This window comes from Sorex fumeus, unplaced genomic scaffold, assembly GCF_029834395.1.
Source record: "Sorex fumeus unplaced genomic scaffold, SorFum_2.1 ptg000122l, whole genome shotgun sequence".
In the NCBI taxonomy this organism is placed as follows: domain Eukaryota; kingdom Metazoa; phylum Chordata; class Mammalia; order Eulipotyphla; family Soricidae; genus Sorex; species Sorex fumeus.
Window position 1 is genome coordinate 31,504,901 of NW_026606179.1, and position 27,996 is coordinate 31,532,896.

The following is a 27,996-nucleotide window of genomic DNA, read 5'->3' on the forward strand; positions in this document are numbered from 1 at the left end:
TAGGAGCTTGAGTTGTTTTCTTCTTGTTTTTGTCATCAACGCTCTACCTTTCCTTGGCAAATCATTTTGAAACAAACACCCCCTCACACCCCTCCACACCTCACTCCTCCCTTGAAGAATGATGCAGTACCGAACTTCAGTGTTTCCTGAAGCGGTTTCTGAGCATTGACAGCTTAACTAAAAGCGTCCTCTCTATTTTGTTCTTGCTGTTGCATACAGCATAAGTGTTCTCACCTGTTAACCCCCTAACAGAAAATCCGCCTGCCAAACAATAGCTTGCAAACACAGCGTGGCATTCTGTGCACGGGGCATAAAGGAGTCAGTGAGCAGGCCACGGGGTCAGCCTGCTCTTGGGGGCAGGCTGTTTTTGTTGGCGTGTCCCTTTTGTGAAGGATGTAGTGCTTGTTCTACAGTCTGTACCAGGCTGCACACCATCTATTTATTTGCTATCCTTGAACTAACAGGGGGTGTTTTTCCCTTAGCCATAAACGGGTTGGTGTGAGAGAAGCTTCTCCCGCTGAGAGCCTCACTTCTGCACCAAGTCCTCTTTGTTAATCTTCTGCAAAATAAGGCAGTTTTCTGTCAAAGAGAAAGCAATCATTAATTTTTCATAAGAGCAGCAAAGTTGTGAATAGCGAAGGATCTCTTGAATAAAGAGCTTAAAGGTTCCAAAGAGAGAAGAATGACAAAGCCAGAAGTGTGTGTGTGTGTGTGTGTGTGTGTGTGTGTGTGTTTGTGTAACGGAAGTATATTGTTTCTTTTTCCATTTGTCCCCCCCCCCCCCATACAGCTATGCCCCCGACACAGACCCTGTCATGCCCTGTTAAGGAAAAAGCTCTTTATGCAAGCTAACATTTTTTTCAAATCTTGTGATCCTTAATTTTAATCCTTATCAGTGCCTTTTTAGATGAAGAATACAGTGACCTTCAGCTTTGTCCTATATTATGTGAAGTTGATTCATAAAGACTGCTTTCGTTTTTTAAATTAAGGCAGAAGCTATATGTATTCTACTCAATTCTAACATTAGTGTTATCCCAAGTGTGGCATTTATGTTCTTTCGCTTCTTTGGTATAAATAAATATCAAAGTAGGAAGACCAGTGTGAACTCTACAAGGAATAATAAACTAAAATAATATGCCATTGATTTTGTTCAGGGTGTCTAAATGTGTTTTTATGATTGTGTCTGTTTATAGCTGCTTCACACAAGTGACATGGGTTCTGGGCAATTAAAAAGGACATGAATTTTAAGACATTTCGGAAGAGGATCTGCTTTCTAATAGCACTGCATTTTAGCAAGTTGTGGTTCTTTGAGAAAAGCAGCCCTGATTTCAGACCTCCATCTTAAAGAACAACAGAGTTATTGCCGCTGTGCATGGATTTTACAGTATTGTCACCAGGAGACCATATTAGAGGACTTTTGTCTCCCAAAGATATGTGGATATAACAATTTAATTATTTTTAAAAAGTTTGTTTTACACAGCAATTTTTTTTATTCCTTCATTTCGTGGTCTTCAGTTATGGCTCCGATTCTTGGTAGTGAAATCACAATTTTGGGTTCCAGGACCTGGGACCCTTCTGTAAACCTGGGGCCACAGAAAAGATGCACTTACAAAGAGAGGGGCCCCAGTGTGGACAGCCTTCCTCAGGGGGAATTGAAACGGATTGGTTTTTCCAGGAATTGCAGCACAATTCTAGAGACTCCCTCTACTGTTGGACTAATGTCTGTCCCTTTTCCTTCGTCCAACCACCTCCTTTTCCCTATTATTTGTATAATTGAATTTATTTAACTTACTAGAATAATGCATAAATAGAAACCCATTGGGAAAAACATAATATACAAAGTCGCCTTGGATCTCTTCCCCTGCAGGCTCCTAGCTTCCCTCCTCTCTTCCCAATACCCCGCACCCTCCCCATTACTTTGATAAGTTTAGTCTCCAAAGTGTTTTTATATATTTAAGCACAGTAACTGCAAGTCGCTCGCATCAAGCAGCTAAATAGTATTGCTTTCCCCCCTACATTGGTATGATGTGTATGTCTTTTGGCAACTTGCCTTTTCTACTTGTCACTATTTCTTGGAGATCTTTGCATGTTAATCCTTACAGATCTATTTCATTGGTTTTAAGTGCTTCATAATATTTCATGTGATCGTTTAGCTTTTTTCCTATGAACATATAATTGTTTCTCCATTTTCAACTATTGGAAATGCCACATGTGACTCGTGACTACAAGGGTACCGCTACATGTTTGTTTCTATGGATGAAATTGCTGGGCTACAGAACATGCAGCTCTCACAGTGAAATAGATAGGACCAATTGCTCTCCAAACTGGAAGCAACAATTTACGTGGCAGGAGTGAGGGTTTGCATTTCCTTATAACCCCTGTAACCTACTCTTAATATTATTAGACTTTAACAATGAGTGCTGTATCATAGGTGTTGAATAGTTTCTCTTGGTTTTAATGCACAGCATTTATTACAAACTAAACTGAATCACTTGTTAAGTTATTGGTATTTCTTCCCTGTGGTTTGTCTATTCAAACACTCGACCATTTTCCACTGGTCATTTGTGTCAGCTGGAGGGGTGCATATGTGTGTATACCTAAAGATAGTATGTAACTATTGTAGTCTTGTATAGATAGATCATATCTGTTTTAAATTTGTCCATGCTATATTTTGGTCGGGCTGGAGCAATAGCACAGTAGTAGGGCGTTTGCCTTGCATGAGGCCAGCCCGGCCGATCTGGTTTCGATTTCTCCGCCCTTCTCGCAGAGCCTGGCAAGCTACTGAGAGCATCTCACCCACACAGCAAAGCCTGGCAAGCTACCTGTGACATATTTAATATGTCAAACACAGTAACAACAAGTCTCACAATGGAGCCATTTCTGGGCCCGCACGAGCAAATTGATGAACAACAAGAGGACAGTGCTACTGTGCTATATTTTGGTCAGCATTGTTGTTTCTGATATAATTTTATTTTCTCAGTATTACTCTTCTTTCATCTCTCCTCGTTTCCTCATAAACACTCTGCAGGGATCAAAATCAACACTGGTGATTTTGCCAAATAATCATATACCTGTGCTCAAGAGTGACCATTTGTGGTGGTAAGAGAGGCTTGTGCAGGGAGCGAATTGAGTCCTGCCACGCAAATACAGTGACCACAGCCCCCTTTGATGGAAAACATTTCTTCTCCGTTGTGGAGGGCTTGAAGCTTGAGGGAACATGTGTGTGGAAATGGTGAAGACTCTTGTACGTGGGAGGGTTTGTTTTTAAGGTATAATTGGGAAGGGAAAAACAGCTCAGCAGTTTACCTGCCATCTACTTTTCAGAAACTATGGGCCCACAGCTCCCAGGGCTGCATTCTCGGTTTTTATTGTGCACTTCAAATTGGGATTTATCTCACAACAGTCTCATTTAATTGGGAGATTATTTAAAAAAAAGCACAAGCAAATTCTAAGTTTCTCATCTAGAAGCTGCCGCCGGTGTCCAACGTAAATGAGGTCATTCCTCCCTCAGTGTCTCACGGTCCTGTGCAGTGTCCTGTGACCAGAAGCTCGGACAGACTCTGATCAGTGATGTGGAAACCATGCTCGAAAGCTCGGCAATAATAGCTTTCCTTCTATGCCGTCACTGACTTACTATAAATCACCTACATTTTCATCACAGATGAACGTGCTTAAATGGATACATTTAACCTTTATCACTACAACTTCACTTCTCCTGCATTAAATAAGCAATAATCAAGAAAATAAATGCAAACGCTACAATTCTGTGTAGTTATGAAATGTCGAGCCTGGCCTTTCCTATGTCTGTTTAGAAGGGAGATTTAGAAAGGTGGTAAATACATAATGGTGGCAAGCACGGATTTTTCTCCTAGAGGTAAATAAATTTTAAAAGGATGAACTTTCTTCTTTTTAAAAAAATATCTTTTTAATTAACCAATTGTGATTTACAAAGTTATTCATAGTTGAGTTTTAGACATACTATACTGCAACACTGATCTCACCACTAGTGTCAAGTTTCCCTCCACCAATATTCCAGGTTCCCTCCCATTCCCAACCCTCTTCCTCCAGGTCCCCAGCCTGCCCTCTTGACAGGCACCTTTCTAAGTTCAGTTGTTAAAGTTTGGGTCTCTCGGGGCTGGAGTGATAGTACAGCGGGTAGGACGTTTGCCTGCCTTGCACACAGCTGACCTGGGTTCAATCCCTAGCATCCCATATGGTCCCCCGAGGGACCAGGAGTAATTCCTGAGTGCAAAGCCAAGAGTAACCCCTGTGCATCACTAGGTGTGACCCAGAAAGCCAATAAATAAATAAACAATAAAGTTTGGGTCTCTTGATTTCAGTGTTGTTTACCCTGTGGTTTAGATATTTGGCTGTATCATTCCTTAACACCACCTTTGTACCTGAATCCCCTAACCTGGCTTCCACTGCGTCTCTTCTGTCTCTTACCCCACTCTCCGCCGATGCTACTCTTTCTTTCCTTCTGCTCCTATACTCTAGGGCCAAGGTTGATTGGGGCATCAACCCTTTAAAACATCACATTCCCTCATCCAGTTATTCTATATACTACATACAAGTGATGTCCTGTGTTTATCCTTCTTCCTCTAGCTTACTTCATTTGACCTGATGTGTCACCTGGCTTCATACTGAGAATCATCATTCCTTTACTTTCCCCAGGGAAATGTTGCTGTAGATCACAGTTTAGCAGTGCCCGTTGAGCAAAGTGTCCTTAGTTTCAAAGAGTACATGACATTTCTCTCCCAGTTGCCCTACCTGTCCCCTTAGTAATTTGGGGGTCAAGTGGCATCTTCATCCAAAACAGAGGTTTTGTCACCTTTGTCCTTATCATGCAGTTGACTGAATGAAACTTTGAATGAACTGGTTGATTGTTCAGACCTTCACTTTTGAGGTCATTCATTTCTCCAGGCCCAGAGTAGTTTGGTTTGGTCCTAGCACAGATGGTGTCACACTAGCATCATTCCATCAGAATCACTCGGCAGGGCTTTTTGTTCCAGAGGACTGTCAGTGGAATCAATAACTATTTGGGAAAGAAACAACTGGCTACTGGTAGTAGTATAGGATGATGTCACAAACTCATTTTATTTATTTTTTAAATTTTTTATTTATTGAATCGCCATGAGAATAGTCACAAAGCCTTTCAGTTTAAGTCTCGGTCGGTCATACAATGATCAAACACCCATCCCTTCACCAGTGCGCATTTTCCACCACCAAGGACCCCAGTATACCTCCTCTCCCAGTCCTCCCCCTACCTGTGTGGTAGATTACCACTTTAATCTCTCTCTACATTGATCACATTCAATATTATGACAAAAGACCCACCATTATTATTTGGAATTTTCCCCAACAATCAGACCTGCCAAAAAGACATCATTAGATTGTTTGTTTTCTATTACTAATTATGAAGATCATATGATATCGCATGGCTGGTATTGCGACCACACGATTTTGGATTTCAGATATTCTAGTAATAAGTCTGGAGGGATTACTGCCAAAAGTCGCTGCCGTTCTGAGATTGGTTTGTGTGCCTCTGGGATCATGGTCTTTCAGAAGCTGGAGGAGGCATTCGTGTGTGGCAACTCGGAGTCTTGTCAGGGTGGGAAGCAGGGCCATTTCCACCCCCCATTCCATGAGACCCCACATGCTTTGTCACTGCAGTCTCATACCTGGCTGTCCATTAGGCTCTGAAAGATAGTGGCCACCATGTCGCCCACTTCCAGGGTGAAAAGGCGGAGGGACAAACACCCTTCCTCTCCTGGGACAGCATGATGCCATAGTTTAATGCACAGTCCAGGAGCATTTCGGTTGGGCATTATGTTTTGCTTGAATTTTCCCACCACCATTCAAGCCTGCCTTCCAGGGACAGACGCTAGATAATTTACTTTCCATTGCTCACTTTGCCTATCAGGAAAGGTCGCGTGGCCGCATAAGCAGTCCCGCAGTTCGGAAGAAGAGTCCTGGTGCCCACATACCGGAGCCATGCTTGTAGAAGCTCATGGTTGCCGTAATTCCATCTGGAGAAGGCGGGGAGACAGCACCTGTCCCATCTGGAACCTCCCAGCGATATCGGCTTGGAACAGGGCCCATGTAATTCTCCGGGTGTGTGGAACCCACCAGCCAGGTTTCTTCACTGCTGTGTGCAGCAAAATGGCACTGGGGGCGGGTTGAGGGCATCACTTCCAGGGTCAGGGGCTAACTGGGAGCTGGGATGGAATTGCCCGGTCCAGCATCACTCTGCAGTTGTCACGAACTTATTTTAAAAAGCACAGTTGTCTTACTCTTCTTCCTGTCTTCCTCAGGGACTGCAAAACTCTGCTTACCTTGCTTAGGACTCTGATGTCAACCATTATATTTTAAAAACTATTATATTTTAAAATGCTATTTTATTTATTTATATTTTTTAATTTTTATTAGTGAAACACCATGAGGTACAGTTGTAGACTTACACATTTTTTTGCTTGGGTTTCAGTTATACAACAATCAAGTACCCATCCCTCCACCAGTGCCCATTCTCCACCACCACTAATCCCAGTATCCCTCCCACCCCCCATCCCTCCATCCCACCCTGCCTCTGCAGCAGGGCATTCCCTTTTGTTCTCTCTCTCTTTTTGGGTGCTGTGGTCTACAAAAGAGGAATTGAGTGGCAATCATGTTCATGTTCAGTCTATAGTCTACTTTCAGCATGCATCTCCCATCCTGGGTGGATCTTCCCAACACCCTTTATTTGGTGCTCCCTTCTCTATCTGAGCTGCCTTTACCTCTAGAGTGTGCGGCTGGCCTCCAAGCCATGGAGCAAACCTCCTGGTACTTATCTCAGCTAATCTTGGGTGTTAGTCTCCTATTTTGTTACTTTATGATCCCCAGATGAATGAAATCTTTCTATGTCTGTCCATCTCTTTCTGACTCATTTCGCTTAGCATGATACTTTCCATGTAGTACCACTTGTATGTAAATTTCATGGCTTCAACCTTTCTAACAGCTACATAGTACTCCATAAAATGCTATTTTAAAACCCATTGTATGTTAAAACTATTTTTGAAATTGTACCTGTAGAATTTAAGTAATAGGGGCTGGAGCCATAGCACAGGGAGTTTGCCTTGCATACGGCAAACCCGGGTTTGATTCCTAGTATCCCATATAATCTCCCGAGCACTGCCAGGAGTAATTCCTAAGTGCAGAGCCAGGAGTAGCTCCTATGCATCTCTGGGTGTGACCACCCCCCCCCCGTTTATTTTGGTGAAGTAAATAGATATTATTTGGAGGATTTTTAGGTATGGAGGGAGAGAGAGGGAGAGAGAGTAACATACTCAAGAGAGGACACGGGCTTCTCCAAGGGCGGAGAGAGCCCCTACACACATCCTAGCATTAGACACGAAAGCATGAAAGTACGCATCTCAAGAGGGGAGATGCAGGTGACACGTGCTCGGGCACCACATGTGCTCGGCCACGTGGGCGCAAGCAGCACATGGGCTCGGGCAGCATATGTGCCCAGTTTACTGACTGTAGGTAAACAGCCTAATCTATAAAGGAACTCAATGTTGTACATGCTGACACTAGTCCAGTCAGAGCTTTACTAGGATGAAGCTCATCTCAAAGTGCAGAATTGCTTTCCCCCAAAAAAAATTTTTTAAAGCAAAAAAAAAAAAGAATTTAAGTAATAAACATAGGGGTTTTAAAGGATTACATTTATTTCCCACTCTACTCCTTCCTCCTGTCATACTCCCAGAGACAGTCAGTTTTAATCCATTCTTTCCATAGGCTTTCCTGTGGTAAACCGCACATTTCAATATAATATGCTTTTACTTTCCTTGGGTAAATTTTCCATCTTTAAAAATAGCCTCTCGGGCTAGAGTGATAGCACAGTGGGTAGGGCATTTGCCTTGCATGCAGCCGAGCTGGGTTTAATTCCCAGCATCCCATATGGTCCCCTGAGCACCACCAGATGTAATTCCTGAGTGCAGAGCCAGGAGAAACCCCTGAGCATCGCTGGGTGTGACCTCCCCCCCCAAATAAATAAATAAATAAATAAATATATCCTCTCAAGTTTGTGGAGATAGCTGCCAGAGAGTGGCACACAAGCCTTCCAAGCACAAGACCCCGAGTTCAGTCTCATGGCCACCAGCATGCAACACCTCTAGATGTGACCATTGTGGTTCTAGCATTGGCAGCAAGAACTCCAAATCATCAGATCATTACAGCAGGGCCAGGTATCACTGAGGTCTCAGCTCTGGGAGGACCACACTGACTGGGAGGAGCCTCTACAAATGGCAGTCAACTTCCTGCTGTGTTAGAGGGAAACATCACTGATACCGACAGCCTTCCCTTTTGCTCTTTCTTATGCTTTGGCTCTTGAGAAACCTAATACTAGTCTGAAGAGTTTCCAGTGAGCTCTATATCCATGTGGGAACTTTCAATACTCTTTTCTTATTTTTATGATTTTGAAATTTAACAATTATGTACAATGATGAAGTTTCACGATGACTTAGAAAATGTTATGCCTAAATATTTCAGAATTGTGTGACAATGCCAATTCTGTTGTCTCTGGTGATTTCTTAGTACTTGTTCGCCTTTGACAATATAAGTAGTATCATTTTAAATTTCCAGTTTTTTCATTGTTAGCAGATATAAGTACAATTGATATTTTTACCACAACTTTGTTAAAACTCATCTATAAAAGAAGTTTTGTTCACTCTATTGGATTTTCCACATAGGCAATCATGTCTATAAATACTGACACTTCTACTTCTTTATTTTCTAAATCTGCTCTTTTTAAAAATTTATTTTTCATTGATATATTCACTAATTCACAATATTATGGAGTTTCGGGGGTTTAGTTTCACACCTCGCCAAAGTTGCACTGCCATCCCCTGTCCCCAAAAGACGCTTTGCTCATTCCTGCCACCATGTTATATCCTTTCCCTCAGGAAACCACTGCATTTCCACTGAGTCTAGGCATTAGTTGGTTTTTGTCAGGTTACTTGCTTTATTAAGTAATTCCACCAACTGGCCCCCTGGCACCGTGTAATCCCATCAATGGCCAAGACTCAGAGACAATAAAACCCAGCTCCCGGAAGTGCACAGCTTATAATAATAAGACATCTTATTATCTCATTCCTACTTTGGACAAACTGGCAGGCTACCGAAAGTAACCTGCCCACACGGCAGAGTCTGGCAAACTCCCCATGGCGTACCCAATATGCCAAATACCAGTAACAATGATGGGTCTCATTCTCCTAACTCTGAAAAAGCCTTGAATATGGCACTTTTTAAAAAAATCTCAGGGCTAGGACGAAGGAGACGTTACTGGGGCCTGCTCGAGGCAATCGACGACTAACAGGATGGTCGTGATCGTGATTAAGTAATTCAAAATTCTAGAATGAATGTAACCATCTCATTCCTTTACCTAACATAATCTTCTCAACGTCCATCTATTTTGTTTCAGAAGTCATAATGTTATCTGTATGTTTCAGCTACTTTGAATATTAGTGCTATGAGGATAGGGGTGCAAATATCCTTTCAAATTAGTCCTTTCATATCCTTTGGGTAAATGTCTAGGAGTGTTATTGCTGAGCCATATGGAATTTTCATTCTTATTTTTTAATGGAATTTTCGTATTTTTCATAACAACCACATCAATCTGCATTCCCAGCCCCAGTGTACTAGAGTTCCTTTTTCTCTTTTCATTTTGTTTCTGGGCCACTCCCAACTCTATTAAGGGCTACTCCTGACTCTGCACCCAGAGATCACTCCTGGCAGTGCTCAGGAGACCTTTTGGGATGCTGAGGATTGAGCCCTGGTTAGCTGCATGCAAGGCAAACACCTTACCCACTGCGCTATCTCTCTGGTTACCCCAACGTTCCTTTTACTCCACATTTGATCAACACTTGATATTTTCAGTATTTTTATATAAACCGTTCTCCAGATGTGAGATAATATGCCATTCTGATTTGCACTTCCCTAATAATAAATGCTGTTGGACAGTTTTTCATGTGTCTGTGGCCTTTATTTTTTTCCTAACCCTTTCTATTAGCTAGGCTCATCAGTGCTCTATAGCACTGTAGCACTGTCTTCCCGTTGTTCATCGATTTGCTCGAGCAGGCCCAGTAACGTCTCCATTGTGAGACTTGTTCTGTGTTTGGCGTATCGAATACATCATGGGTAGCTTGCCAGGATTTGCCATTTAGGTGAGATACTCTCGGTAGCTTGCTGGGCTCTTTAAAAATGTGTTGAGTAGTTCCATTGGGAGGAAACCTAGAGACGCTCGTGTAGGGAAGTTGGCCCTGGTAGTGGAATTTTGTGCTAGAACACTCTATGCCTGAAATCCAACTATGAATAACTTTGTAAATCACAACACCATAATAAAATGTTTTTTTTTCAATTTCTTTGGCAGATATAGTGATACTAGTTATCTGTTTCTTGCTGACTAAGCTTTGGTAACTTATGTATTTCAAAAAAGTCTTTCTGTTTCATCTGAGTTTTCAAATTGTTGGCAACTTCTTCATAATATTCCCTTTATTATATCTTTTTAACATCTGTTGGAATATAAATGTTACTTCTCTTAGCTCGACTATTGGAAAACCTGTCTTTTCTGTTTGTTTCCTCTAAAGACTAGTGAATGTTTCTCCAAAGTCTAGTGGTCTTTCAAAATATCAAGTTTGGAACTCACGTTCTTTCCTTAGTATTTTTCTTTTTTCCATGTCATTGTTTTCTGCTTCTATATTTATTACGTCTGTCTACTTAAAGTTTAACCAACTCCTTTTTTCCAATATTCTTAAGGAGGAAGCTGAGACTTTTTTTCCCTAAAGTAGGGAACTTGTAGTTTAAATTCCCCTTCCATAAAAATTGGTGTTTCCAAATTCTGTTTAATTTTAATTTTCACTTAGTTTAAAAATACTTTCCAACTCAATTTTGAATTTATTTAAAGATGCATTATTTTGTTTTCAAATATTTCAGGATTTTTCCAGAGTTTTTTCTGATGTTCATTTTTTATTTAATTCCACTAAGACCAGGGAATATGTTTTGTGTGACTGGAATCATTTTTAATTTACTGAGACTTGTTTTATAGCCCACAATGTGGTCTATCATTGTAAATGTCTATAGGCTCATGAAAAGAATGTGTACTCTGCTGTTGTCGGAAAATGTTCTATAAATGTCAATTAAATAAGTTGTTTGATAGTGTTGTTTAGATCTTCAATTTCCTTATTGATTCTTTGTCTACTTGTTCTGTTTATCACTGAGACAGGTGTATTGAAATATCTGGCTTTATTTATGGATTAGTCTATATCTTTTTGCAATTATACCAGTTTTTGTTTCATGTATTTTGAAACTCTGTTGCTAGGAATGTAGTCATTTATGATTTGTGGTTATGTCTTCCTGTTGATGAATTGACCCCTTTATCGTTGTGAAATGACATTCTTCATTCCAGGTAATACTCTGCTCTGAAATCTTGATATTAATACAACTTTCTTTTGATTAGCATAATACATCTTTCTCATCCTTCTACTGTTAGTCTATTAGTGTTATTATATTTGGAGTGTGTTGCTTATAGGTAGCATGTCATTGTGTCTCTTTTCATTATTAATTTAACAGTCTCTGTCTTTCACTTGTAGCATTTAGAGCATTTATATTTAATGTGTATCTGATGTGATTAGGATTAAATATAATTTTATTTAGATTTGTCCTCATCCTCTTCTTGTTTCTTATTTTCCTTTTCTTGCTTATTTTGAATGTTTTGTTTATATTCTAAATTTATTGATTGAATACTTTAAAAAATTTTATCTCGTTCCCTTGACTTGTTACCTATAATTTCTTTGAACTATTTCTTCATGATTTAACACTCACACATGCATAAATATATACGTATGTACAACATACCTATAGTTTATTACAGTGTATCATCCAGTGACTTTATGCCACTTCACATATAGTGTGACAATCCTGCAATAGTATGTTTCTGTCAGAGAGAAACATACCCAATGTTGGGTACAATTATTGTCACAGTAAACTTCTACAGATGTTCCAAGTTCCACATTATGTTGTCATTTTTATTAAAATAGTTGTCCTTTAAAGCCATTGTTTTAATTAGGGGTAAAACTTACACCTCCAGCCATTTCTAGGAACCCTCATTCATTTGTGTAAGTTCCTATTTTCCTTTGATTCCATTTTCCTTCTGCTGAAAAGATTTCTTTTAACTTTTTTTTCCTTTACAAGGGACTCCCCAGCTGTGCCCAGGGCCCTGAAGCCCCTCCTGGCAATACTCAGTCCAGCTGTGGGGACCTGTTAATTAGGTCCTCAGATGCAGGGATGGCATGCAGGGCCAGGGATCAAACTCAGGGTCTGGCATATGCACAGAATGCCCTTCAGTCCTTCCAGCCATCTCCCTAGTCCCTTGTAACAGTTCTAATAGTGCAACCTAACTAGCAACATATTATTTCACATAAACCTTCTGGAAAGATCTTTATTCACCCTTATTCATAAATCCTGTGACTCAGTTTTATTTAGTAAAATGAAGTGAGGTGTCCAAATAATTTGAAAACTTGTGTCTTGATAAAAAAAAATATGCATCCAGATGACTAGAGTAGCTTTATTCCTAATTCCTAAAATAATTACTGGAAGCAACCAGCTTGCCCTTCAGTAGTGAGTAAATATACCGAGGTAAAATACATACAATAGAATATTACTCAGCAACTAAAGGAAATGAGTTATCAATCCACAGAAACAAAAGGGAACTCTAAATGCATATTGCTAAGTGGTGGGGGGAAAGCCGGAACTTAATAATGGTGGAATAATGAATCCTCAAAAGGCAATGAAAACAAGAACATGAGAACTGGTCTTCTGGAGGAAACATGGCACTTGAGTGGGCTGAGGGACAGGACACAGAGTGGGCAATGTCTGTGGTGGAAATAATCAGTCACCTGAAAGGAAAAGGAAGTGCTGAAAGGTAGTAAAGTGTTACACACAAAACCCTATCAGTAATAGTATTGTAATCAACACTGCAAAAAAAATATTTTAAAAAAAACCCAAAAAACCAAAAACACCTCTCATAAAAGCAAGGTGGGAAGCAAATAGGGGCAGGGGTGGGAGTGGGCATTAGTGGAGGGAAGTGGACACTGGCAAAGGGATCAGTGTTGAAACATTGTATGCGTGAACCCCAAGCATGAACTCATTTGTGGAATATAAAATATCATAATATGAGACTAACACCCAAGGACAGTAGAGACAGGGCCGGGAAGATTGTTCCACGGTTGGAAGCCGGCCTCAAGCTGGGGGAGAAGGTAGTAGGGATCGAAAAAGCATCATTAAGTCAATGGTGGTTGGAGGGATTGCTTGGGAGGGGAGATGTGTGCTGAAAGTAGACTAAGGACCAAACGTGATAGCCTCTCAGTATCTGTATTGAAAATCACAATACCCATAAGCAGAGAGAGTAAGAGGGAAATTGTCTGCCATAGAGTCACGGGGAAGGAATGGGAGGTGGGGAGGTATACTGGGCACATTGGTGTGGAAAATGTACCCTGGTGGAGGGATGGGTGTTCGATCTTTGTATGACTGAAACTCAAACATGAAAATTTTGTAACTGTGATTCGATAAGAAAGAAAGAAAGAAAGAAAGAAAGAAAGAAAGAAAGAAAGAAAGAAAGAAAGAAACCCAGGCATGAGTAACTTTGTAATTTCACTGTGACTAAATTAAAAAAAAATTTTTTTTAAAGAAAAAGAAAACAAAATTGGGGCTGGAGTGATAGCACAGCGGGTAGGGCATTTGCCTTTCAGGAGTCCAATCCAGGTTTGATTCCCAGCATCCATATGGTCCCCTGAAAATCGTCAGGGGTAATTCCTGCGTGCAGAACCAGTAGTAATCCTTGTGCATTGCCGGGTATGACCCAAAAAAGCAAAAAAAAATATATATATATATATATCAACCCGAAAAGTCTATTTACTGTTCAGTTCCAACTCTGTGACATTCTGAAAAAGACAGAACTACAGAGATAGTAAAGAAGATAAGGATTTAGGGAGCTAGAACACAGAGGGGTTATTAGGACAGGGAAGCTTGCATATGAGACTAGGGTGGGTAGGCATATGCCACAGTGAACGCTAGCGCAGGCTATGGGCTTTAGTATTGTGCCAGTAGTGGCTCATCATTTGTAATAAATGTGCTACACTAATGCAAGAGGAAATAACGGAGGACATTGGACCCAGTGACAAGGTGCATGGAAGCTCTACGTAACTTAGCACAATTTTACTGTAAATATGAAATTTTACTATAAATATGAAATACTCCCCAAAATCTAAAATTAAGTGTTTAATTAGTTATATGAAAAAACAATTTTTTTTTCAATTTTGAAGCTGGGGCTGAAGCAATAGCACAGCCGGTAGGACACCTGCCTGCCATGCGGCCGACCTGGGCTTCATCCCCAGTACTCCATATGGTCCTCTGAGCCGTGTAAGAAGTGGCCCCTGAGCACAGAGCCAGGAGAAAGCCCTGAACACCACCAGGTGTGGCCCAAAAATGAACAAAAAAATATTGAAGCTTAATGAGACAGTACACTATAATAAATGTATATAATATACTTGTGTATATAATAGTACAATAAAACTTACATAAAATAATATTTATATGAATATATTTAAATTTTTTACCCTTCCCTTATCTTTTTTGTCATTGTTGCTACTGTTGGAATGACTGTGAGTCACAGATGCTACAAATAGACACACTGGTAATTGGTTCTCAACACTTGCTGTGGTGCTCACCAGGGGTCACCTAAGCTGGTTGCAGTGATCACACACACACACACACCTGACTGCTGTGTGGTGCCAGAGACCACACACACAAGATTTTAAAACAAGCAGTGTTGGCGGGGATGTGTGGGGGAAGGCACCCTCATCCACTGCTAGTGTTACATGATGCCAACTGGTTCAGCCTCTTTGGAAAACAATATGGACACATCTCAAAAAAAGTAGGAATTGAATTTCCATATGGCCCGGCAATTCCACTTCTTGGAATCTATCTCAAAGTCCCTGATACAGTATTTCAAATATATGTATATATATATATATGTATATATATATATATATATATTTGTGCTCATGTTTGTTGCACCACCATTCACAGTAGCCAAGATCTGAAAACAACCCAGATGTCCAACAGCAAGTGACTGGGGAAAGGAATTGTGGTACAAAGAAACATAGGAATTCTACTCAGCTCTAAAGAAAAAAATGAACTGATGCGATTCGCTACTATGTGGATGGAACTGGAAAGTATAATGCTGAATAAAGTCATCCAAAAGGAAGGGGACGAATACAGAATAATCTCTGTCATATGTGGAATATATATATATATATTTTTTAAGTGAGGGAATGGTTAGAGACAGCTGAACCTGAGAATTGGCTTATAGAACAGAACTTATTAACAAGGGCAGAATGGGTGTGTAGAGGATGATTGGGAGAGAATCTTAGAGACAGTGGTGGGGGGAAGTGAACACTGTTGTGGAATATTGTGTGCATAAAACCCTATCACTAATAGTAATGTAAGTTGTGGTGCATCAAATTAAATTATATACATACATATACATGTATGAATGCTAAAATCTCAGGGCTGGAACAAATAGAGATGCTACTGGTGCCCCTCGAGTAATTGATGATTAACGGGATAACTGTGACAGTGACACTGACATGTATGAATATGTATACGTATGTATATATATATATATATATATATATATAATCTGACTCCACTGGTCTTATTTGTATTATTTCTATCCAGAAAATCCAGTAATCCTCATTACCTTTATATGTAATGTATGCATATTTAAATAAAATTGTTTTTTTTTTTTTTTGCTTTTTGGGTCACACCCAGCGATGCTCAGGGGTTACTCCTGGCTCATGCACTCAGGAAGTGCTCCTGACGGTGCTCAGGGGACCATATGGGGTGCTGGGAATTGAACCTGTGTCAATCATGTTGGCTGCGTGCAAGGCAAACGCCCTACCCGTTGTGCTATCGCTCCTGCCCCAGAAATAAAGTTGCTTTTAAGAAATTCTTCCATCACTGATTTTAAGTAAGTTTATTATCAGGCAGCTTGCTATCTCTTCACGGTAAGGTTTCATGCATAAAATATTCCAGCACCACACCCTTCACCAGAGTGTCCATGTCCCTTCACCAATTGTCCTATTGTCCCCCCTTCATCATATATCACCCCCCAATCTGCCTCCACCCCTAAGTCTCCTACTGAGGGCCAGTTCTCAGTTTCTTTTAGGTATTTACTATTCTCATATTATGATCATTCTGTCTCTCTCCCTCTTCCTCTGACTCATTTCACTGAGCATGATACTCTCCACTTACATCTGTGTAGCAGCAAATTGCATGGTTTCATCTTTTCTTAAAGCCAAGTATGCGTATGGTGTTTATGTTTCATGATTTCTCTATCTGGTCATCTGCTCTTGAACATTTGGGTTGGTTCCAGATTTTTTGGCTATTGTGGATGGTGCTGCAGTGAACATAAGAATTCAAATGTCTTTTCTGAATGGAGTTTTGGAGCCTTTGGGGTAGATTCCAAGAAGTAGAATTGCTGGGTCACACGGAAGCTCAATTCTCAGTTTTTTTGAGAAGTGTCCATATTGTTTTCCCAAATGGCTGGGCCAGTCAATATTCTCAACAGCAGTGAATGAGTGTCCCTCATTCCCCACATGTGCACCAACAGTGGTTGTTTTTGTTCTTTGTGATGTGGGCCTGTATCACTGGTGTGAGGTGATATCTCATTTTGACTCACGCATGAGATAATAAGTAATAAGTAATGCAGAACATTTTTTCACATGCCTGTTGGACAATAAATGTCTTCTTAAAAGGATTTTTTTGTTCATCTCTTCCACCCATTCTTTGTGGTGTTAGTTCTTTTTCTTGTAAAGTTCTATAAGTACTTCGTATATCTTGGATATTAACTCTTTGTCAGATGAGTGTTGGGCAGATATTTTCTCCCAGTCTATGGGGTATTTGTGTATTCTGAGCATCATTTCTTCCATGGTACAGAAGCTTCTTCATTTAGTGTAGTCCAGTGACTAGTCTACCATTGGTGCTATCCAGTGTCATTTTTAATCTTTGTCCTTTTAGTTTGTTTTAGCATTCTGTTTGGTGGTAGCAAAGATGTGTTTGATTTAGAAGTAATTATTCCCCACAATGAAGGAAAACCATTCTGTGTATGGACATAAGACACCCCCGCCCCCCGTGAATGATTGTTTGGGGAACACACCTGGAGATGCTTGGAGATTGGTCCCTGCAGTACTCAGGAACCGTGGAGTCCCAGGGATTAAACCCAGACCTCCCACATGCAAAGCAGGCACTTCAGCTCTCTGAGCCGTTAGCCCGGCCCGAGCCCTGGGAATCCTGAAGTTTCCCAGTGTACCAGCCCAGAGTGATAGCACAGTGGTAGGGCATTTGCCTTGCACGCAGCCACCATGGCCGACCGAGTTCGATTGCTCCGCCCCTCTCAGAGAGCCCGGCAAGCTGGCGCGTGTATCTCGCCTACACGGCAGAGCCTGGCAAGCCACCCGTGATGTATTCGATATGCCAAACACAGTAACAACAAAGTCTCCAATGGAGACGTTACTGGGCCCGCTCGAGCAAATCGATGAACAACAGGAGGACAGTCACAGTGGACAGTGACCTGGGAAGAGCAGATGCAGCCTGGACCTATGTGAGCTAGAGGTATTGTTCTCTCCTCTGGGAGTCTGTTTCTTCCCCCACCTTGGACACTTTCCTCTCAGGCTTGCATTGTTCAGTGCTCCCCTCAAAGACATCCTCCTCAGGGCTCAGGAACCATCTCTGTGTAACTCTCTCCTCTTCAGCACATGGCACTGGAGACTGTCTCCCACTGCCCGGTCTCCTCCAATGCTTCATTTTTGCTGGATTCCAGGAGCCCACCAAGAATCCCCCTGCATTCACTATCCTCTGCCTTCAGTGCCTGCAGTTTCCCTTCACACCCACAGTAAGCCTAGGGGACTCCACCTCACCTCATGTCTTTCTCCACTTTCAAGGATTGCTGTTTTCTGGGTGGGTTGATGTCCAGTGTGCTGCACCCCATTGTTTCCTGTATTTTGTCCATATTCAGAACTCTGTCATATGAGAGTGTAAATCAAGTCTCTGTTTTGGCCAGAAGTGAAAACGGCAGCCTTTATCTCTCATTTTAGGGCTGGGGTGACAGCACAGAAGGGAGGATGTTCGCCTTACACGCGGCCAACCTGGGTTCGTTTCCCAGCATCCCATATGGTCCTCTGAGCACCGGCAGGAGTGATTCCTCAGTGCAAATCCAGGAGTAATCCCTGTGCATCACTAATGATCCACAAAAGAAAAAAAAAGAACTCTCATTTTAATGAGCTTTAAATCAAAAGAGGAACCAAATGTATGTAGTCTACCATACTGAATCAGAAGCATGTTGCATGTTTTTACCATGTGCAACTTGGGGGCCGGAAAGATAGCTTCAGTGTACAGCACATTCCTTGCATGTACAGGGCCCTAAGTTTGATCCCTGACACCACATATCTTGTCCATCGCTGCCTGGTCAGTGTCAACCCGATTATTTCAAAAGATGCTATTGCTCGTGATGGTGGAATTTCTGTGAACACAAGCTCGTGGCATTCTAATTGTTTATCCGTATTGGTAGTCTCTAAATGTACATCTTTAAGAGTGTGTCTCTTTCATGTGGGGATTTTCTCTGTGCTTAATTTGAGCCCTGCTTTCTTTATTGAATAAACAGTTTGTTTGATGAATAAACGAGCGAGCAAATGATGTTCTTCTAGCGAGGCTGCTGATGGAAGCCTTAAGGCTGAAGGTCTGAGGACGCTGAGGGGAAGTTTGGTGGGTAAGTCAGGCTCTCCTCTGGGACGTTCTTCTTTCAGGCTGCATCTTTTTGGGAGCTGTTAACATTAGCACCTGCTTTTGCCTTTGTGGCAGGAAACAGTTCTTAAAATGCTGTCGCACATTGTTCTGGTAGAATGTGTCTGTGACACTTGGGGGAGTTTTATTCTTGGCCGTTTATCCTGGTCGTTTTCTAATCTGATCTCAGTGTGAAAGTTATTGTAGGGTAGCAGGAAAATATATCTTCCCAATCCACCCAGTCTCTTGTTTTATTTTTATGTAATACTGTTAATCCTTTAAAGAATCCTGAAAGTGTGATGTATAATTATAAAGACAAATGGTTATCGTGTAAGACCAAACGTCCCCCGATTTTTTTTCCTTCTCTGAAGCATGTGGAAGTGTGTCATAGCATCCTTAAGTTTTTTTCAGAGATTGGGAAGCTGGGAAATGTGAGTGAGCTGATCCAGCCATGTCACCTTGGCTCACAGAGGTGGTGCCACGTGTGACGCCAGGGCTGCGGTGCCCTTGGTCTGAGGCCTCGCTTCTCAGCAGCCACGTGACCTCAGGAAAGTCGCTCCATCTCTCTAAGGCGCAGCTTTCTCATCCATAAAATGGAGAAATAAGAACACTGTTTCTGGTCGAAACGCAGATTAAATTGGTTATTGTGTATGGAATGCTTAACAGTGCCATCAGGGTGTGTGATAGTGCAATATAAGCATGAAAGGAAATAAACTAAAACGAAGGCTTCATTTGTTTTCAGTGTTTTATCTAATCCACCTCTTACAGGAAGTAAAAAATTCCACCCAGTGTTCTGTGAAAAATACCCCCGGCTTTATTTGATAAGCTGTATTCTTAGAAATCTGTTGCAGGGTGAGGCCTTTCCTAATTTTCTTTCCTGGATCTTTTTTGGAGCCATGCTTTTATCTCCTACTCACCTCACTGGATCATGATTCATTCATTTATTTATTTTTTAAATTTTTTACAGATTTAAAAACATTCGTGATTAGATTTCAGTCATACAATGTTCGAGTATCCATCCCTCCACCAGTGCCCATTCTTTACCACTAATGTTCCCAGTATCCCTCCCACCACCCCCACCCCTTCCCAACCCCTGCCTCTGTGGCAGGCACATTCCCTCTTACTCTCTCTCTCTCAGGTTTTAGGGTTTGAAATACAGGTTGGACCATGATTCTTAAGGGGCTTTCCTTGGAGAAACAAATTTTTTAAAAAAATACCTTAATTCTACTTTAAATTCCTTTTTAATTAAAATTTTTATTGCTTGAACTACTGTGATTTATAAAGTGTTAATGATGGTTTCTAACCCCACACCCATCACCAGTGGACCCACCTCCCTCTCCCAAGGATCCCAGTGCCCCACCCTTTCAGATCTCTTCCTCCACTTACAAACTCAGTTTTGTGGATCAGTTCTCTCATTGTATTGCTTCTGGCCCTTAAAGATCGCTTCCTTGCTGTGTATCTCTAAGTTCTACATAAGAGAGAGTAAGTTCGGTATCTATCCCTTTCCTTCTGACTGACTTCATTCAGCCTGGTGCCCTGTAGTTCCATCCATGCTGCAGCAAATTGCATGATTTTGTTCTTTCTTAGAGTGGCAAAGAACTTCATTGTACATATATACCTCAACTTCTTGATTCATTCATTCATGGTTGAGCATTTGGGTTGTCTTCATATTTCAGTTGTTGTACTAAGTGCAGTGATGAACACAAGTGTGCATATATCCTTTTCAATTAATGTTTTTGTGTTTGGGGAGGGCTGGAGCGATAGCACAGTGGGTAGGGCCTTGCACGCAGCCGACCCGGGTTCAATTCCTCCACCCTTCTCAGAGAGCCCAGCAAGCTACTGAGAGTATCCTGCCCGCACAGCAGAGCCTGCCAAACTCCCTGTGGCATATTCAATATGCCGAAAACAGTAACAACAAGTCTCACAATGGAGATGTAACTGGTTCCCACTCGAGCAAATCGATGAACAACAGGGACGTTAGTGCTACAAACGACAGTGACAGTGTTTGGGGAAACATGCCAAGAAATGATATGGCTAGGTCAACCCGGGTTCACTCCCAGGCACCACATATGGTATCCCAAGCAGTGCCATTAGTGATTCCTGAGTACAGAGCCAGGAGTGATTCCCCCAAACAAAACAATGCTTTGCTTCAGAGTTGCCACTTCCCACCACCAAGTGGATTCTGAGAATCGCCATAATATTCAAGGTCTTCATAAAGGTAAAAAAGGTAAAGGCCCTCCCGTTGATCATCGATTTGCTCGAGCGGGCCCAGTAACGTCTCCATTGGAGACTTTGTTGTTACTGTGTCTGGCATATCCAATACTCTCGGTAGCTTGCCGGGCTCTCCGAGAGGGGCGGAGGAATCGAACTCGGGTCGGCCATGATGGCCGCTTGTAAGGCGAATGCCCTACCCACTGTGCTATCGCTCCAGCCCAAGGTCTTCATATGTAGCTATAATCTCTAGACACTCTTAACACCATAAGTAAGTTCTCCAGATGAGTCACTTGGGGCAGGCATTTTCTTCCTAATTTCAGATTCCTTGTTTTCTATAATGTTCCATTTCACAGGCTTGCAGAAATTGTTCAGGTTGGCTGTGGCATTCCTTTTCCACTGTGGAGTTTATTTATTTGGTTGTATTATTTATTATATTATCACTTATAATTATGTTTATGTATATATAGATAGATTTAGTGGATAGGTTATTATTAATTTAACCTCATTTTTTTATTCAATAGCATATTTGTAGGTCGTTATTATCCCAGCACCTCCACATTCAACTCAGAGTATTAAGCTTTTAATGACAAGAAAGATTAATCAGCAGTATATTATTTATTTTATTTTGTAAATGTCCAACTCAGGGGCAGAGATGGGACAGAAGTGAAGGACCAACCTATTTGATCTTGGGCATCCATGGTCCCCTGAGTATCATATGGGTCCCCTGAGTATCATATGTACTTGTGTCACAGCATCACATCTTTAGGTCCTTGTATTGAGCCACTGGCCTGATTGACCTGGAGGATCCCCCCAGACCTCCTGAGCACTGCTTGTGAGATCCCTGTAATAACATAAAATTAAAATATGACCAACCAATGGCTCTTTGGAATTTACAGTGACATTTACTGGCCTATTCCATAATCAGGATCTACGTCATGCCATCTTCAGGGACATCATAGTGCCCATTTTCTAGACAACTGTCCAATTTCAGGAGACAGAGTACTTCCTCCAGCTCCCCTGGCCTGCCCCCCCCCCCCAGTACCCAGGGCCACCACTGTGCTTGTGTGTGGATGGCCAGGTCGAGAGGGCTTTGGTTACACGGGCTGCCCTGTGCAGTGGCAGGTGCTGATGAAGAGAGCTGGATGAAATAATCTAACTAAAGGCACACTGTGACACTGTGACACTGTGACTGGTCCGTTTCTAAACAGATCTCCTGACTGACTCAGGTCTGTTATTTCCAAAGCTGCTGCTTTTGATGAGTAGAAACAATGAGAAAGAATGAATCAAGGCAGAATGATGACATTATGGGACACTTTTGCTTACATTCGGTGTTCTCCCCTGTTTATCCATACACATATATACAATCACACACACGCGCACGTGCGCACACACACACACCCCACGTGCACATGCATTTACAGTGTATACTGCACATACCATATATACTCATAGACACAATATATACACAGACACTGTACACACACAATATACAGACAAACATATACATGCCATACCCATGCTCTTGTATACATATACTGTTCCCTAGTGTGTTCTTACCGTTTTAACCAGTCTAGCTTTAGTGGTTCCTGCAGCGGGCCTTCTCTAGATTAATTCCCTAAATATTTAGAGAACTAAGAGGATCTTTTATGTGTGTGTAGTAGTGGATTTTGCTGGCTCTTAAAGCGTTATCTCTTATAAATCCCTAAGTGTTAGAACTGGGAACACCATCTTTCTCTTAAATTTAGCAAATAGCATTTATGTACATATGTGCTTATGCCATCTACACACTTACACTGGAATAGAAATACCGTGAAAAAGCAAACCACAAGCTTTTAACACTGTCAGCCATGAGCTTTTCCCTCTTGTCTTCTCCTGAAGAGACGTTTGGAAGAGTGAGAGGTCTCCCTGGCTTTGCATTTATAAGCCTTACTGGGAGAAAAATGTCAGCTCTCTGGATCACACTGTAATAAATGTGACTCTGAGCAATTGCTTGAGTGCTTTCTAAGCAATGGCTCCATTGATAATCACACACATACACACACACACACACACACACAGACACCCTTCTTTTGTTTAGTAAATGCCAAATGAAAGCTAGTGGAAGAGAAGTGCCATGTCCTTGTTTTCTGTTTTCACTCCATCTGGAGTCTAGTGGCTGAATCGTCTCATCTGGAACCATGAGAGGCAAAAGAAATTGATCTCCTGTATTCCAGCGGGAGTTTCTGTAGACTTAGGAAGCAGGTAATTCAGGGTCAGATAAAACCAGAAAGGTTTTTCTAGAACCGTAAACTCGGCATCCTGGCAGGGAAACCAGGTATGCCTCTTGCGAAGCAAAAGCCTCACTCTTCCTCGGAGGGGCTTCAGCTTGGGAGGGTTTCACTCGGTGGCATTGTTCCGCTCGCACAACCTTGGAACTTCGGGCAATTAGGGCAGGATTTGCAATGTACCATCATTTGATGGTCAAGACAAGTAATTGGGGCAGAGGGGCAAAAGGCAAAGCTGAGATGTGATTCTGAGTCAGACCACCTGGTTTCTATACCCAGCTTTACTTGCTGAGTGATCTTGGGCTGGTTACTTAACTTCTCTGAGGCCTAGCACAACGGGTAGGGTGTCTGCCTTGCACCCAGCCAACATGGCCGACCCGAGTTCGATTCCTCCACCCCTCTCGGAGAGCCCGGCAAGCTACCGAGAGTATTCGATATGCCAGACACAGTAACAACAAAGTCTCCAATGGAGACGTTACTGGGCCCGCTCGAGCAAATCGATGATCAACGGGAGGGCCTTTCTGTGACAATGAAGGAAATAAAAGCTAACGATAGGTTTCTGATAGTAAATGAGTTAAAACATTTTGAAACTCACAGTAAGCACTACATAAAAGCAGGTGGTTATGATTTTGTTTTATTATTCTTATTATTATATATTAAGAAAGGATTTTCACAACTAATCTATCAAAAGAAGTGCAGAGCTTGTCTTTGATTTTATTTATTTATTTTTTTTTTTTGGTTTTAAATGATGCCTTCCAGTACAAATGACACCCTGTCTGACAACCACATTCCACATGACAATCAGAAGGTTCCAACACAGATAACGGACCTCAGGCTTCATCTGGGGAAATGTATTTAAAGGCACCAAACTTATTTTGTGATTTTTTCCTCCAAAATTACAATAAATGAAAGCTCTGTTTCTGTCTGTCCTTCCCTCTCTTAGCACTCTCTTTTACTCTATGGTCTGGGAATGTATTTCTCTTCTGCATTGGGCTCTTTTTTTAGACCTAGTTGTGAATTCTTTATTCTCTCACATAGACATATGACAGTGGGGGAGGAGGGCATGTGTATTTCCTAAATTTTAGCAAGAAATCTGTTTTGCCATCTCCATCGAGTGGAAAATTCAGCAAGGAGAGTCTGTTACTTTCCTTCCCCTTTCAAATCACATTCAACAGTGTGTTAACGCCCAGTGCTCTAACGTCTATCAGACATTTGCTTCAAGAGTAACAATGGAACCTTCAGAAATTTGGAGGTGAAGGTTTCAAGACAGTGTCTGCTAGGGTCCCCCTAAATCAGCTGTATCTTTGCCAGCGAGCCTGCCCTGGGTTACTGAACCCCCTTCATCTACAAGCACAGGAAGCTGAAAGTACCTGGGAATTAAAATCTCTCAGGGGGCAGTGGCTTTTAGATATACTGGTAGAAGTGCTCCAGCTCTCTTGAATTCTCCTTGACTAGAGGAATTCTGATATGTGCTTTGCACAGCTTTCCAGGGTTGCCCTCTGAGAGCCAACCACAGTTGCCACTGTGAAAGCGAACTAAATAAAGCCTGCCTTTTTTTTTTTTTGTCTCTTCTCCCCTCCCCTTCCTCAACTCAGTCAACCAGTTGGCTTGGAAAATCCCTGGCTTCTGGGGTTCCCATTTATAATAGTGTCCACACTCAGTGTCAGGGTTTAGACAGCTGGGAAAGGGAACAAGGCCCATGGTTAGCTCCCCATCGGCGCCTTCCACTTTCCTTCTCATTCAGCCAGTTTGTATTGGAGGAGGGAGAACTGCGTAGCATTGGCAGGTCTCAGCCATCCTTCATGCTGTGAATGCTGATTTCTAAGCATGAGAGCACCCCACAGGTGCTTCTGTGCACTCCAGGACACCATCAGCAACTGCCTCACTGCTTTTCTGTCACTTCCCTTGGTACACAAGTCACTGTTCCTGCCAGCATGTCTAAGAACTATCTCTGCCCAGAAGGTTTTTTTCCTAGTGGGCAAAAAAAAGGGCTAGTTCATGTGGCTTCTTATAGCAAACCAACCAAAAGCTTTCAATTTGAAACAAGATGGCACTGGCATCCAGAGAGGTCTCTTGAGAGAAGCCCCTCTCTCATAGGCTCCACCTCAGATTCTGAACCCCATTTTCTTTTTCGTTTTGCTTTATCACCTTTGTGATGCTTAAATGCTCAGTACACCAGCTAGAACTCTGTGAAATCTGTATTACAGTGTATTAGCATTCAAAAAAATAAAAAATAAACCACACAGCCTTTGAGTAGACAATAAATTTGATTTTGCACAAGTGGCGTCCTTTATTCTTTGCTCATAAGGCAATCTCTCAAGTGTATCTTTTTTTTTCCCAAATCACAACACAAATAGTCTGGTGAAGTAAAAATGGGTAGCGTGACGGGTTTTGTGCTCAGCAAAAAGAACTTGGACGAAGCAGTCATGCTGATGTTCTTATTTACAAAGGTTGCCATCTGGGAAATTAATGTCTGCTGTTGCTTGGTAATTAGGAAAATTTAGGGCCTCTAGTATTCCAACATCTTGCATTAAAGGTTGTATGTCATTGGTGTTTTCATGAGAATTTGCTGGATTTCTGTCATTAATAACAGGCATAAACTCAGCAAGCAGTAGAATATGCATTACATTTAATCAATTTGCTATTTGTATTCATTATGTATGTCCTCCATTTTGAGTCATGAAAAATTGAAAGACCGTTACAAATAGAAAGAGCATCATGGATTGCAAATGATGTAACAAGAGCATAAGCGCTATTAATTGGTCAATTGTGCTTGTCAGTACATTTAAAATGATTAAGGCAGAAAGATTAGAAGAAACACGAATGGGCTTAGGAAATAGAAGCCCAAGAACACTGGGGCTCCCCAAACTGCCCTTTCCCCAGATAAATGGAGCAAAACCCAGGGGCTTTTATTCCAAAAGATTTATTCTTCTAGTGTTTGTCAAACATATGCTGTGTGCCAAGGACTGTGCTGAGTATTGAGAATATAGCAGGAGGAAGAGAAATAGCCAAAGTCTTTGACCTCAAAGACTTACATTCTGTTAAGGGTTGCATATGAAATGAACAAAGAGATTGGAAATATTATAGTGGGCTGGAGAGATAGTATAGTGGGTCAGGTGCCTGCCTTGTAACGTAGTCAACCAGATTTAAATTCCCAGCATGACATAGGACCCCCAGGCCCTGCCAGATCCTTGAGCATGCTGAGGGTAATCCTGTAGGACCCATAACAACCAGCGGAAACAGTGAGGGTGTTGAGTGAGAGACTATCACTTCCCTTGTGAGACCAGGCCTTGGGGATGTGATATCTGAAGGGAAGTTTGAATGAAAGAAAAGGCATGCCAGATAGCCTATATGGGCGAAGATAGTTTTATTCACATGAGCTGACCAAACTCTGCAGTGTCTTTTCTAATGCTCAGAGGTAAAGAAAATTCTTGTTAAACATTGTTATTGGTTGAGTCAATGAAGAGATCTAGGATGCTCATTATCTATCTTCCTTCAGGGAAGGAACACCTTCAGGGGCGTTGGTTCTGCTAAAGCAGAAATGGAAGGTGCCATCCGCCATTTTTAATTGTCTCCATCTGAATGCCTCACGACGGCACTCAAGGATCAGGACCCTGACTCCTTCATTTCAGGCTTCCTCACTTGCTGAGCTCTGGCCCCTGGCCTTTCTAGTACTCAAATGGCCAGCTCCTTCCTGCCACTAGGCATTTGTCATCTTTCTTCCCAGAACAGTCTGCCCTGAGAAACTCAGACCTCAGTTCCAAGATGACCTCCTCCTAGAGGCCCTCCTTGATTACCAGGCAAAATCACCTCCAGTAGCTCCTCCAAAGCAGACCTTTTTCTTCATGGCACTTACCGTCATCTAAAAGATATGCTGTCTGCTGGCTTACTGCATGTTCCTTTGTTCCAGCTCCTCCGTGTGAATGGAAGCTCTGTGAGACCAGGAAGATGTCACCACTGGATCCCACTGTGCTTGGCATAAAGACGAGACCCCAGAGTCCTGAGGCTAGTGAAGGAAGTAGTGGACTAGTCCTTCATCAGTCATCCCTTCAACTAATCCATTAAAAGAAGACCAAGAAGTGATCATTTGGCTTCTGTGTTTGGGCAGCCTGAAAGCCATATGAAGGACATGGGTGTTCATTCTGTGCCGTGTTCTCTACACTTCAGAACAAATTAAAGTCATTGGGTAATGTTGCTCTTTATGCCATTTGCTTCACGTGCTAGGATTTACTTCTGTGCCTTTTGAAACAATATTTTATTTTAAATCTATCAACTTGTAATAGAACACGGCCTGAGGATGAACTGAGAACTTCAAGTGTGACAGAAGTTCTTCTTCTTTAGAATCCAGGATGGTCCAAGACTCTTCCTATATAGAGAGTTTATGGGAAGAGCATCCGAGGGGGGTGTTATTGGCATGTGAGGGCACTAAGCCTCCAAGGTTACTCCAGGAGGACTCACAGCTGATGTGAAGTGCCTGTCATACACTCAACTCTGTGGCAGGTTCTGGGGAGGGGCTGGAGCAATAGTACAGTGGGTAGGGTGTTTGCCTTGCACAAGGATGACCTGGGTTCGATTCTCAGCATCCCATATGGTCCCCTGAGCACTGCCAGGAGTAATTCCTGAGTGCAGAGCCAGGAGTAACCCC

At 41.9% G+C, this 27,996-nt stretch overlaps 1 long non-coding RNA gene across 1 annotated transcript in view; it reads left to right on the forward strand.

Moving 5' to 3' along the window:
• The window catches only part of LOC130044279 (uncharacterized), a 61,212-nt gene extending 33,664 nt beyond the window's left edge, over nucleotides 1-27,548 (forward strand). The window contains exon 2 of the long non-coding RNA XR_008795386.1: nucleotides 27,262-27,548. This is a non-coding gene — a long non-coding RNA (uncharacterized LOC130044279). The remainder of the gene's footprint in view (nucleotides 1-27,261) is intronic.
• Nucleotides 27,549-27,996: the final 448 nt, after the last annotated feature.